General features: G+C 45.4%; 1 pseudogene; it reads right to left on the bottom strand.

The window, feature by feature from the left end:
- Window positions 1-390: 390 nt before the first annotated feature.
- Window positions 391-1,961, bottom strand: LOC138142082 (myeloid leukemia factor 2 pseudogene; annotated as a pseudogene).
- Between the last annotated feature and the right edge of the window lie 12,686 nt (window positions 1,962-14,647).

Genomic DNA, 14,647 nt, shown 5'->3' with positions numbered 1-14,647 from the left:
AACCTTATTGACTCACTGGCCAATCAAGAAGTATCTACTGGAAAAACAAGCCTTCCACCCCAGGTTCCAGGGGCACTTTAGCCTAGGGGCAGGGAAGATCTTACAAATTTACATTCCCATTACAGGGACACAAGAGAGAGTGTCTTCTATCTGTGTGCACACATACGTACATGGATGCATGAGGGCATAGTATTAGAGGACAAGAGGAAAAAGGACCCAATACCCACCCCTTCCCCATGTAGGAACGGGGCACAGCCCCAAACATGGGACTTTTAGGTAGAGATGAGAAAGGATTCAATAGTAACTAACAGACCTTTGGAGGGAAATAGGGCTCTTACCCCCAGAACTTATCCTAAGGGACTTTGTACTTATTGGGGGTTAGAGAAAAAAAATTGAGACCAGGAAGCAACAGAAAAAAAGTCAGTAAATTCACTATGGGATGGGTGACATTGAGAAGGGGAAGCTGGCCGTGTAAAAGCAGTAAAGAGGGCAGTGAAAAGCTCCCTCTAAGGCTTCCTAAGCTTGAAGGGGCCAGCTCACCTCTATTTAATATTAAATTGGGGGGATTGGAATTATTCCAGGGGGTGACTTTTCTGCCCCTTAGAGATTGTACCTAGAAGTTGGAGGGAGTGAAAGCTTGTCCTATAGGAAGGAAGGAGGGAAAACAGAAGCTGGATGATGAGGGTCTTGGTGGTTGTGGTCAACTCTCCAATTTAGGAGAATTTCTTTCCTTTCCTAGACCAGTTGAGACCTGTATCACCAATATAGGCTCTCAGAGGATCTTTACCCAACTCCCACACTCTTAAAATATTAGAACAAATGGGTTTCCTCCAAATGCCAGAGGAATGACTGAGGGACTTCATTCCTCATCTGTTATCCCTTCCCCACCGACACTTAGGAGAGGACCTGGGGGGGCCCTCACCAGTCATAGCATCGTGACTGTCAGGAGGGGGAGTCCTCAAGGCCCTGTATAGCCAGCCGAGGGCATGCCTCAGCCCTTCCACCCCCACTGGCCCCAATAGCCTCATGCTGATGAAATTCCAGGGGGCACTGTGGCTGGTATCTGGATGGCTCTCTCCTCCATTCGCCAAATTCTTCAGCATCGCTCTCATCCAAATTGATGTAGTCCTGTCATTCTTCCTGGTCCCCAGTTTGGTGATTTCGGGAACGTTGGAGGATGTGTGCCCTGTCTTGGATGTGATGCCCAATGGACATCTACTCTAGCCCACTGTCAGAGTCCCTCACTGTTCTCCTTGTCTCCCCGATCCCACCTGGTGCTGAACACATCTCAGATGTTTCTTGGTAGACTTTGGGAGCACCATCATCCAGGTCAGAGCAAGAGATGACAGTGGAGGATGAAAAGCTCTGCCAGTTGGCTCCACTTGTCACGTGTTCCACATTCCCAGTCGTATCATTCATCATCCCAAACATGTGCATGAAGCCACCTGTCATTCCCAGCATCCCAAGGGTGAGACAGCTCCAGCCTGCATGCTCCAGCTAGCAGGTCGAGCCCCTGGTATGCTCCCAACTGTGATGCTAAGGAAAGGGCTGTAGCCAAAGCCTCCTGACAACATCCACCTCTTATGTTGTCGAAGAACAACAAAAGGGTCTGTGAGGAACATAGGATCCTCAGGCTCTCTGTCCCTCATGAACCAGAACATCCTCCTCTCAGCTTCTGGGAGCTCTGAACCGGCCCAATCCAGGGCACTGAGGGGCCCAAGCCTCAAGCGGCCAGCTGAGCCTGAGCCCATGCCCATGCGTGGCATAGGCCCTCGGAGTTGCAACCCTGGTTAGCTGCTCTGCTGGGCCTGGGGTGCAATGAGGTAGGTGATGCGGCCAAACGATCCTTCCTTCCTTCCTTCCCTTCTTCTCTTCCTCCTTCCCGCTCCAGGAAGTCTTTATAGAAAGGTAACAAACAAAACAGTTTGGCTGAATCCAATCAACCATTTGGTTTGCAGCTGGCTGTTTACTAGCTCCTAACCAGTTGTTTTTAAAATGAATAAATGTGTGGGCGTCTGCCTTTTGCTTCCTGTTGTTAGTAGCTTATCTGCTTGCCCTGTCCTTTCAGGACTGGTCATTTGCTGTTGAGTCATGGGCTGTGCATTTGACCTGTAAAAGACCACGAAGGTTTGGTAAATCACGATTTCTGGCCAGAAATAATGCAGTGACGTCGGTTGGCCATGTTTGAGTGTCCCTTGTGAGTATGGTATTATGTGAGCCATTTAATTATACCAAAATCATTTCAGAAAATAATGAGTGTACTGCTGATATGTGTGTGGATAATGTTTTCCAGTCCCTTTAGTGGGTACTGATCAATTGGTGGGGTAGTAGGGTGGTAGGCTGCTTACATTTATATGGCTAGGAGGAAATTGGTGAAGAATGAATGCCTATGTCCTTCCCACCCCCACCACAGTCATCCCAACAAGAGGGTGGAGAGTCCACTGAAATGAAGGTATCTGGCAAAACTCTCAGGAGGACCCCTGTTCTTCCACCCCACTTTAGTCAGGCTTCTAGTTGGGTCTCTCCAACGAATTTGCTTGCCCTAAGGGAAACAGTGACTTTGTGGTTGCTCAGTTCACCTTCTTGACAAAGGTCTATATAGTCAAAGGTATGCGCTTTTTTTCTAGTAGAAATGTATGGCTGTGAGAGTGGGACTATAAGGAAACCTGAGTGCTACAAAATCAATGCTCTCAAATTGTAGTGCTGGAGAAGATGTGAGAGTCCCTTGGACAGCAAGGAGATCAAATCAGTCAATACTTAAAGAAATTGATTCAGGCTCTTCACTGAAAGGTCAAATACCGAAGCTGAAGCTTGAATACTTTGGCCACATAATGAGAAGATGGGACTCATTGGACAGGACCCTAATGTTGGGAAAGATTAAAGGCAAAAAGAAAGGGGGATGGCAGAGGATGAGATGGGTGGATAATGTCATGGAAACAACAAAAAATGAACTTAGATTTGGAGAGAAAGGTGATGACAGAAGGGCCTTATGTGCTATGGTAAATGGGGTCACAAAGAGCTGGACATAACTGAAGCTGAACAACAACAGTCCAAAGGCCTTTTCTCCATCTTGAACTGTGACCTTTTATTAAAGTATTTGACGCTGTTGACCAATGTCTGCTCATACTGAATACTGTCCTCTCCCCACACCTGCCCATCCTCCAGGCTTTCCTACTCTTGTTGAGGACATTTTCCCAGTTACCTTGGTTCAATTGTCTTTGTCTCTTCCCATTCTCTTCCACTCCTACCACATCCAATCAGCCCACTTGCTAGCATCTCTCAAACTTGCCACCTCCTCTCCATACACTGGACCATCACCTTAGTTCAGGGCCTCATTACCTCTCGTGTAGATCAGGAGTGTCAAACTCTCGGTTAACAGCCCCAAAGCATTGGCAAAACTTGTGAGTGCCTCCTTAACAAGTTAAAATGTCCCTGAGAAATAGTGAAAAATTAAAAATACAGTAATATGTAGATAACATTACACTTTAAAGCTAAGTCACTGTGTGACCCACAGAGATGAGATTCTGCTTGAGTTTGAAACTGCTGGTCTAGCCTACTGCAATCCTCTCCTAACTGGCCTCCCTGCCTCATCAACCCATCCTTCACAGAACTGTCAAATTGACCACCCTAACGGGAAAGACATTGTGCTTTAGTGGTTGGAAGGCTGGTTTCAGTGTTGGGCAGCCCTGGGTTCCAGGCCGGCCTCTGACTCACACTGGCTATGTGACCCTGGCCAAGTCACTTAACTGTTCACTGCTGCTCTAAATGCAGAATAGTTGTTGATCTGCCTCAGTAGATAGCAATGGAATCCCAAGTCTGGGACAAACAGCCACAGAAACTCCTTCCCAAAACCATTTCTGACTTCTGCCTGCCCAGTGGATAAGATATAAGTTCTTTAGTCTAACATTTAAGACCCTCAAGGTAATATTGCCCCAACCCACATTCCTACCTTAAATTTGTATGTACTCCCCCTCAGATACTCTCTGCTCTCTCCAGAGGATGATTAACAGATCTCATCATGTTCGTTTCCAGCTTTGTGCCTTCCCACATGGCCATTCTCTGTGATCTGTATCATTGCCTATCCAGACCCTCCTCTCCCTTCAGGATGATGCTGCCCACAGCTGCCTGGGGCTTCCCTCCAACAATTATCTGGGAGAACTTTGGCTCTCTCCCTTTGCCCTCATCACACTGTTCCTTGTAGCTTACATTTTTAGATTGCAGCTATTTCCCCTATTCCCGTTAGATTGTACACATCTTGAGGGCAGGGACTACCTGACTTCATCTCTGTATCCCAAGCCCCTAGCATGGCACCTTGCACAGAGTTGGTACTTAAAAAATGTTGAACTTGGGAGCAGCTAGGTGGCATACTGAATAGAGCACTGTCCCTGGAGTCTGAAGAACCTGAGTTCAAATCCATACTCAGACACTTGACACACTTTGTAGCTGTGTGACCTTGGGCAAGTCACTTAACCCCAATTACCTTGCCTTTCCCCTCCCCCCCAAAAAAGTGTTGGATTTAATTGGAGGGAAAGGGTACATAATCAGAATATTTGCCCATAGGGAAGATGGCAAAGGCCCTTTTCCATGAGTACATCAAAATAGTTGGCAGATTCCTTGAAACATAGACTCAGCTCTCAACAGAAAATGGCTCCAAGCCATTGGAGGTGAAGGGGCAAGACATCAAGGCATAAGGAGGAGACAGAGAGCTATCCTTGGAGTCAGGAAGAACTGGGTTCAAGTGCTGCCTCTAACACATACCGTGTTTCCCCGATAATAAGACACTGTCTTATTAAATTTTTTGGACAGAAAAACACCAGAGGGCTTATTTTCAGGGGAGGGCTTATTTTAATGAACATTGACAGCAATTTTAATAAACAGGTAAATGTGAACAAAAAATGTACCTTTATTCAATAATGATCATGTCATCTTCTTCAACAACATCGTCATAAGTGTCCATACCCTGAATTCCGTCCTGGATGTCTTGCGCCTCCATTTCCTTCAGAAGAAGTGGACCCAATCTGTCATGTCCAGCAATATAGCTCTCTTTAAATGAATATGTCTTGTCCAGGTAACCTGCTCGTAGTGCCTTGGCAACACAGCTGTCAGTAATTTTATCCCATGACTTCTTCACCCAAGTCACAACTTCTTGCAGACAGGGCTTCACAAAGTTTCCACGCTGATTTCTTTCCATTCTGTTTTCAATGTAGTCATTGACTTCCATGCACAAATGGTCCTTGAATGACTTGTTTATTGCAATATCAAGGGTCTGGAGATAGGCAGTCATTCCTGCAGGAATCATTACTTGATCTATTCTTCTCTCTGCAAGGAAGTTCTTCATTTCTTTAGCGCAGTGAGTGCTGGCTGAATCCCAGACCTCTTTGGTTACCTCGCATAACAAGTGGCAGCATTAAATCAACCCACTTTCTTATAATGGCTTGTGTACACCAGGCTTTTTCGATTTCAAGAACGTAAATGCCAGATACACGTTCAATCTTATCTTTCTTGCCCTTACTGATGATTAGAGGTGTGGCTTTCTTTCCATCCAAACGAATTGCCAAAACACAGGTGACCCGTGCACTTTCATAGCCAGTGGTGGGAATGTAGATTGATGTTGCACCCCTGTGAGGAATTGTTGTTTGAGATCCTTGTCCCATAAACACTGCAGTTTCATCCATAGCAATCATATTGCAGGTTTGGTACTTGGAAATGTCGATCCTATCAATAAAGAACTTGAATGCAAGTGCATGTTTAATAACTTCAGCATCTTCCAGCTTAAACAGTGTTGTTGATCTTCTTACATAGGGACAGTTCATACCGTTGAAGGAAACCGTCCAACCAGTGTTGTGATGCTTTGAATCCTTCTCAGACCATTTCAAACTCTGGTGCCATTGAAAGGGCAAATGCTTGAATATCAGCCCTGTGCACAACCAAGGCCTTTGCTCTCCTGTCAGCAATCCATTCACCAATGAGGATCTCCAAGTCAGGATATAAGGGCTGCCGACCTGATCCAAACCTGCGCTTTTTCCCTTTTCCCTCATCCACCTGTTGATTGAGGTTATTATAATCTGCTCTCCATTTTCTGACCATTCGAAGATCCAAAAGTATTTCTTTACAGAAAACTGCAAGATTCTTGCCATGTGACTCCTCTACAATTGCTTTCTTATACTCAACAGCATAGCTCTTCCTTTTTGTACTCATGTCTGGTGGTCAAAACAGACAGAATAATAAAATTATGACCATCAGTCCTTCTTTTCACTCCATCATGCCCCCTGAGTTCTTCTTTTTTCCTCCATCATGCCCTTTTTATCCTCCATCATGCCCCCTCACTCCCGCTTACATACCGGGTTTTTATGTTGTCCTGCCTCAGCTCTCCTCCGCGGCACTGCTCTCAATGGCGCCAGCAAGCAAATCACTGGGGAAGAACAGGATGACGCGCTCACTGCTGCAGCTCTGATTGGATGCAGCTCGGAGTGCGGCATGCGTTTCACCGGGGGAGGGGGGGTGGGGGGGGGACGGTGGATACAGAGGGTACCGTAATGTAGCATGTAGCGCAGGGGATCACCTTCACTACAGTAGCAATCTCAATAGGGCTTATTTTCGGGGGAGGGCTTATTTTAGAGGAATCAGTAAGGGGAGGGCTTATTTTCGGGATAGGTCTTATTATCGGGAAAACATGGTAGTAGTTATATGACCACAGACAAGTCACCCAACCTCTCACTGGCCAAAACCAGACATAGTACACATGTGCATGCTGCCCCAACATTCCCCAGGGTGACCTGAACCAGATTAAAATGTCATTGAGAAATATGTAACAAACTAAATGCAAATACTGTAGAACATAGATAATGTCAAAATGTGATTTTCTAAGTCAGTATGCAGCCAGGCAGTGATCCTTATGTGAGGTTTAGTGGCCCTGTTTCTCTTTGCATTTGACATTACTGCTTTAGATAACCCTCTTAGGTAGTAGGAGGCACAATGGATGAAGGACTGGGCCTGGGGTCACTAAAACCTGAGTTCAACTGTGATCTCAGCTACTTACTAGCTGTACAACCCTGGGCAAATCATTTGACCTTTCTAAGCCTGACTTTGCTCATCTGTAAAGGAGCATAATAGTAGCATTTCCCTCCCAGGGTGGTTATCAGGATCAAACCTAAAAGCACTATATAAATGCTGGAAGTTGAGGAGTTGCTGATCAGTTTCTGTGGATAGGATCTCCACAGTGGGTGTTGACAGCATGGGTAAAATCTGGGGGTAAAAACCCCCAAACCTAGGAGTGAGTTGATTAGAGGGTAGGATTGATAAGAAAGCTGCAAGCACAGGCCTTGGCATATAGTAAATGCTTTTTGCCCTTTATCCATTCGGGGTCCTCAAAGAGTTCTGTGGTATCCCTGTCCAAAGCAAGAATTCAGTAGGTGGAAGAGGAACATGAACTATTGAAAGTCCAGAGATTATAAACATTTATTTCCTGCCTGATGTCTCTTAGAAGTGATGTACTATAGCAGGAAGACTTCAACTTGGGAGTCGAAAGATATGGATTTGAATTCCAGCCCTGTTGTTTACTACCTATGCAACCTTGAGTATGTCATTCCCTCTCTCCTGGCCTCAGTTTCACCATTTTAAAAATGAATCAAATGGTAGGGGATCCAAGAATTTCTGATTTCTGGGGATTCTTGGGTCTAGGCCTCTTAAGACATGATGCTAAGGGACCTTAAGATGCCCCTTGGGGAGGGGCGGCTAGGTGGTGCAGTGAATAAAGCACTGGCCCTGGAGTCAGGAGGACCTGAGTTCAAATCCAGACTCAGACACTTAACACATAAACTAGCCTTGTGACCTTGGACAAGTCACTTAACCCCAATTGTCCTACCTTCCCCCTCCAAAAAGCAAAAAAGAAATATCCCTTGGGGAAGGGAACTCCATTTAAAACTGGAGTTGTTGTTGTTTTTTTTTTTTACTGGAGTAGAACTCCCACACCAGACCTTCATTTATGGGGACTCAGAGAAAGACCCAAGTCTCTCCCTTTAAAGCATTGTCTCTCATCGGATATCATCAATGAAGGAGTCCAATCAGGAGAAGAGGTCTAACCAAAAAGAGCAAGGCTAAGACCAACTAACACCTTTTTGGAGGCTTTTCCAGGTCTTGTTCCATGATTGCAATGAATCAGAGACTGCTATTTAGTACATGGTTAAGAGATCAGAAGCAGTTACAGAATGCTTACCTAGGCCCAAAGACTTTCCAACGTATTGCCGTTATAGGTCATCTCAAATCTTCCAGGAGCAGACTCCCCAGCCTCTTTCATGTGGCAGCTATGCACATATTTACATAGTGCATAGGATCTTCAGTCTCATTGGTTTGGGTATGCCATCCATAGGTACAGACTACAACCCCACTCTGCCCCCATGACTTAGGAGTTTGAGAGTTTCTGTGGCTGAAAAATTCATCACATTCTGTCTGACCTCTCCAAACTTACTGAAGCTGGTCCTCAGGGGAATAGTCCTTCATTGGACCTACAACCCAAAGCCTTCCAGCTTAGTGGAGGAACTTGCTGAGCTTACATCCCATTTTCAGAGCCTTTGATCCCCTAACATCCCCTCCATGTTGTGACTTGGCATCAGAGGGAGATGTCTGTGAAAGACCCATGGGCACAGTGCTCTATAATTCAGCTGTTAATATCACCCAGAAAGCCGAGGGTGATAAGTGTTTGTTCTCTTGATTCCTTGACCCACTCAGTGTCAAAAAAGGGGGCCTTTAAGGAAGCAGGTGACAGCTGCCAGTAGTTTGAAGAATAACTTTGTCCTATATGTGAGTAAAATAAAAGGTATTCTGAAATCACCCTGCTTCTGTTCAAAACAGAAAACCAACAAAAAGCAAATGTTCTTTTTCATTTGTTTTCCTCAAGATTTTGTTGAATTTTGGAAGCAATATATTTCAATATTGGTGGAAGAAGCCCAGATAGTTGATGTGAAAAAAGTTCATTATAATCCCAGTGATCAACTATTACAATCTAACTGGGGAGATACAGTTCACTTATAATCAGATGGAAAAGCTGTCCAGGCTGTGTTTACATCTGCCAAACACCTGAATGTTTACAAACCCTTAAGAGAATGAATATCATTGTTTATGGAGGGTCTAGAGCTCACCTTTGGTATATAGAACAAAACTAAAGGGCCTCCCTTAACACAGTACAGGGGGTGTTTTTCTGGAGGAAACACAATAATGATATATTGTAATTGATTCATCAGCAAGTGTTCATTGAGTGCACTCAATTTGAGCTGCACTCAAGGCTTTGCTTTGTTTTTGTTCAATGTCACCAATGGTGAAAACTTCTGGTATGGGAATTTCATACCCTTCCCCCTCCCTTAGATTGGCAAATCCTATGTCATTGTAAACTTTAGAGAGCTGACTGGGACACTGAGCAGTCCAGTGATTTGTCCAGGGTCAGACATCCAGTATGTTTCGGAGGTGAAATAAACCCAGGTTGTCTCCCTGACTCCATCTTCAAATTATGCAATGCTGCATTTAGTGCTAGGCACTGTTAGTACATGATGGAAATATAGAAGATGTTCTCTGCTCACAAGGGCCTTATGGTGTCAGACACCAGGGACATTTTGCAATCACCTCCTTTTTTAGCCTCCATCGATTGCCTGGTCTTCCTTAATAACCACTGGCACCACCTGTTGTTCCAGAGCAGAGTTTCTCTTCACCCAAACATGCTGTGGAAAAGAACACAGTCTCCTAGTTCTCCCTCCTCCCTCTCTTGTCCTTGGACACATCCACGGTCAGATCACTCAGACCTTTGACTAATGGAGTCCCGAGAGCCCTGTGCATTAGCAAGAAGTGTCCTGTCAAATCTCAGGGTCTCTGGTACAAGTCATTGGTTACAGGACATTTATATCTGCCACTGCTGCAAAGTTTGAATCCTAGGACACTTGTACCATTTAAAGGAACAAGAGAAAATGATGCTGGCACTTGGCCGGTTCGCCTCTCCAAGGAATGGGGTCCTGAGACACCCACTGCCTTTTCAGCCTGATGGAGTGGAAAGAAAACTGGAGGGGGGGGAGGAGGGGGGAAGGCATCCAGAGGGATGTCTTTAATTCCATTCAAGACAGTAAACATTTTATTCAACATCTCCTATGGGTGTAAGGACAAAAATAACCAGCCCCTGTTCTCAAGGAGTTTATGTTCCGTGGAGGTTTAAAACATGGCTCTGCTGCCTGCTACTTGTGTGAACCTTGGCCAAATCGCTTTCCTTCTCTGGGCCTCAGTTTCCTGAGCTTACCCAGTAAAATGAGGGCTGGGACTCAACAATCTCTAAGGCACCTTCCAGCTCTACATCCTATGATGCATGGAAGAAGTAGAAAATCTTGACTCTGCCATTTTACTAAGTCATCCTGGGCCTTGGTTTCCTTAGATGTAAAATGAGGTGTTAGACTGAATGAATTCTAACACCCCCCCCCTCCAGTTTTCTTTTTGAAGTAAAGACACTTCAATTGTTTTTCTTTTTCAGGAGCAGCCTGGGGTTATTGGCTTTTTCCTCCCTGCTTAGATATTTTATTCATTGTGTCCTCAGCATAAACTGGCCTCTCCCTGTCTGGCTGCAAGCTGTAATCTGTTTTGTCATAGCTGCCTTATTCCCCTCAGGGACTTCCCTTCCCTGAAATGCCCTCGGTCCCAGGAAATGAGGTCCTGGGACACCGAAGAGGGGGAAGGATGGAAGTTGGGCTGAATGTGCACTTGTATACTGCAGCCCAAAGCCCCAAAGAGATGGGTAAGGGATGCAAATTGGCCATTGTTTGGCATTTTACTGCCTCTTTTCCCCTTCATTAGTAACCAGGCCTCAGGAGTTAATGTCACCCATCATCTTTGAGTTCTAGAAATGATGGCTCATTCCATCTTATCATCTGCTTCTGTGGTTGTTAATGATGAGGACTTGTCTGATCCAGACAATAGTCTACCCAAAGTGAGCGTGACACCCATCTGACCCCTTTGGACAAGCGTACCAAAACCAGGGCTGCTGGGCTCTTTCTTCTTGTCCCCCCCACCCCCACCCCCAGACTGAGATCCCTGGAAGTTGGTTTCCTGGAGGAGATATCACAGGTTCAGGACTCCAAGTGAGCACATTCTCAACATTGCTATGTCATGGGTCTGCCTGTCTCCTCCTTGGCCTAGCTTAGATCCTGTCATTCACAAGACCCTTCAGAGTTGGTTTATGGCTACATTTTGGATTCCATTATTGGAGCAGGCCCAAGTTCTCAAGTAGCCTTTGCTACCCAAATGCATGTATTGTTTGGCACATCATTCCAGCAGGGGACCGTCTCTTAATCTCCAAGAGTGGGCCTGAGTTAAATGGTGGGGATTCGGGAAAACACCACCACCATCAAATTAGATCAGAGGAAGGCCAAAGAAAAGAGGCCACCCAGCACTAGAAAACATTTCTGTTATTAAGATACTATTGTTTTTGTCTTTGTGGCTGCTGGGTTCCAAGAAACCCTATGCTCTCTGCTTGTGGAAGGTACCAAAGAAAGCCTCTGCTTTCTGGAAGATGGGATTCCATTCTGGACATAGCTTTTGAGGAAGGGGTTTCGTCAGGGCTCTGGAGAGGGCCTTGAGGAGGGCAACCAGGTTGAGAAGAGGCCTCTACAAACCATGAACCAGGTTCGTAGAGGGGACAGGACAACTGTTGAAGCTACAGATAGGTCGATTTGGAGACATCATGGGGGAAAAAATTCCTAACAAATGAGAGCTACCTCAAAGTAGGATTGGGGCTGCTTTGGGAATTAAGAAGTTCCCTTTTACTGGGGAGCTGTGAAACAAAGCTGGAGACCTGTGTAGGGGAATATGGTGTGAAGTAATAACATGCTTCTGGGGGGGTAGGATGAGGGGGCTCCTGGGAGGCTATTCCAACTGATCTTTTAACAGAATTGAACTGTGTTCAATGCTAAACATTCTTATTGGTGTATACTCTCTTGTGTGCACCAAGATTGGGATAGGATCAGCACTAATGAAATCAAGCATTTTTTATAGTCACTTTTTAGGATCTGCCTGGCCATCTAGTATTTGTTAGGGAACCTTGAGGCCATCTGGTCTAGCCCTTTCCTTTTATGAAGAAAGATAGCAGGAGAAGGCAAGGGATCACACAGTTAATGGTGGCTGAGCTGGGACTACCACATAATCACATCTTCTTTAGTTTCTCAAAGATTACAAAGTGTTTCCTTCTCCACTCATTGTGTTAGTGAGCAGAAGTATGATTGTCCCCATTTTTCAGATGAGGGAAATTGAGGCTCACCTAACTTTCTCATCATCACATGGTGGTTAGGCTAGGCCTAGAATATTATCTTTTTGCTAGTGCTTTAAGTTTGACAGTCTTTCCCTCATGTTAGCCTGGAAGATGATGAGTCCCAGCCTCATCCCCAGTTTCCAGTCTAGGAAACTAAAGCTCAGAGATGCTGCAGCATGCTCACACAGCCAGCAGGCAGCCAAATCCTGACTCCAGGGCTCCTGTTGTTCCCACCATAGACCCCCCCCCTTTGAAGTTTTTTTTTTCCATGTTCACCAAGAGCCTCTTGCAAACTCTGCTCATCTTAATGGGCTGTTAGTTCAGCTCTAATCCCGGGCCTGTTATCTGTCCCTGTGCTTAAATGTCAGTGGTTTGTTCCATCTGGTAGCCCCCAGCCTTAGAAGCAGTGGGATCAGGTCCTGATTAGGAAGCCAGCCTTTTCCATTCTGGCCAGGCTTTGCTAATCCCCCGAAGGTATTTGGTATCCTTCACTCCTCACCTTTTTGTGGAGGAGCTGGGCAGGTGTTTGCCTTGCTGGGGCATTTCCTGGAATTAGCAGTTAGGTAAGGAAAAAAACTCTTAATTGCATTAAAAGCATTAAAAATTAAATTTTAATCAAATTTCGAAAACAGTCTATTCATCCAGCTGCCAGTCAATTGTAGTTCATAATTAAGTCCTCGTACAAGGGAACATATGAAAAACGATCTCAAAACACAATTTATTAGTGAAAAGGGCATGCCTTGGAGGGTGAGAGGTAAGGGGTGGCTGATTATTATCTGGAGGAGTTTTGTGGGTCCCAGTACAGATGAGACTGAGATGAGATCAGACCCACTTTAGTCCCAGGTCCTGCCTCAGCATGGGCGGGGGGGGGGGGTCCTTTTTGTCTTTTCACTCACTGATAACAATTCAGTCTCACATTTTTGTTTTTTTCTTTATGCAATAGGGATAAAAGTATAGATGCAGGAACCTCTCTGGGATAAATTAGGGACATAGAAAAGCCTGAAGAGATCTCCCTATGCTTCAGTTCTTTCCTGATTGATTTTCAGCATGAGAGAACAAGATTATTGACTTTAAAGTTGGAGGTCATCTAGCCCTGACAGAGGAGGAAACTGAGGCCCACAGAGGGAGTGTGTCATAAGCTTCCCTGGGAGTAAGTGGCAGAGTGGGGATTTGAACCCAGATCCCCTGAGTCCAAGGACCCCAGAAGCATGACCCTTTCTACATTAGGCAGCTAGGTGGTGCAGTGGGTAGAGCACTGGCTCTGAAGTCAGGAAGACCTGAGTTCAAATCCAACCTCAAACATTTACTGGCTTTGTGACCCCTGGGCAAGTCACTTAATTGCTGTTTGCCTCATCTGTAAAAAGAAGATCATAGTAGCATTTGAGATGCAATAATAGCATCTCATTTTCCTCATCTATAAAATGGGTATAATAGTAGAGGGTGATTGTGAGGATCCACTGAGATAATGATTGTGAAGAGCTTAGCACAGTACCTGGCACACAGGAAGCACTATATAAATATTATTATTACCGCATCTGATTCTATAGGATCATAGCTTTAGAGCTGGAAGGGACCTTGAAAGTAATCAAAACCCAGCTCTCTTACTTGACAGGAGGAAACTGAGGCACAAGGAGAATAAGTGACTTAGAGAAGGGCTTGTTTAGTCATTTTTTCAGTCGTGTCTGACTCTCCATGACCCCATTTGGGGTTTTCTTGGCAGAGATACTGGAGTGGTTTGCCATTTCCTTCTCCAGCCCATTTTACACATAAGGAAACTGAGGCAAACAGGGTAAAGTGACTTGCCTAGGGCCACACAGCTAGGAAGTGCCTGAGGCCAGGTTTGAACTAGGGAAGAGGAGTCTTCCTGACTCCAGGTCTGGCATTCTGTCCACTGCAGCGCCACCTAGCTGCCCTAGATTGGAACCCAGGACCTCTGCCTTACTATGATGTCTCCCCCTTTTTTCCACACAGCCCCAAGGTTTATTTTCAAATGAAAGGGGTGCCTCAAATCTAGTAGAACACTTTGTAGCTCTGAAGATCTAATTCACCTGTTTTCCTCTCCGATTTGGGAGTAAAATTGATGGAGGCAAAATGTTCTGAGAAAGGCCCCCTATACTTTTCCCCATCCCTGATAGCCCCAATTCATAGGCACAAAGAGAAGAGGAGAGAGGCTGCAGGCAGTGATCTCTGCCTGGGTCCTGGGCCTGGGGAGGCCACCTTGAAATTGTAAACACACATCTCTAACTTGAGCAATTTGGGGCCCCATTTCCAGGTGGCTTCTCTCGTGATAATGGTCATGTCTTCTAAGACAGCCTCAATACCCATTTTACTATTTCTGGACCTCTCAAGCCGCGATCAGAATTTCTGGTTACC

The sequence above is a fragment of the Petaurus breviceps genome, unplaced genomic scaffold, assembly GCF_028583685.1.
Source record: "Petaurus breviceps papuanus isolate PSGF00001 unplaced genomic scaffold, PetGlider_PUasm1.0 90535, whole genome shotgun sequence".
Taxonomy (NCBI): Eukaryota; Metazoa; Chordata; class Mammalia; order Diprotodontia; family Petauridae; genus Petaurus; species Petaurus breviceps.
The sequence above is the reverse complement of the archived record's forward strand: the minus strand, read 5'-3'. Positions and strand labels throughout refer to the sequence as shown.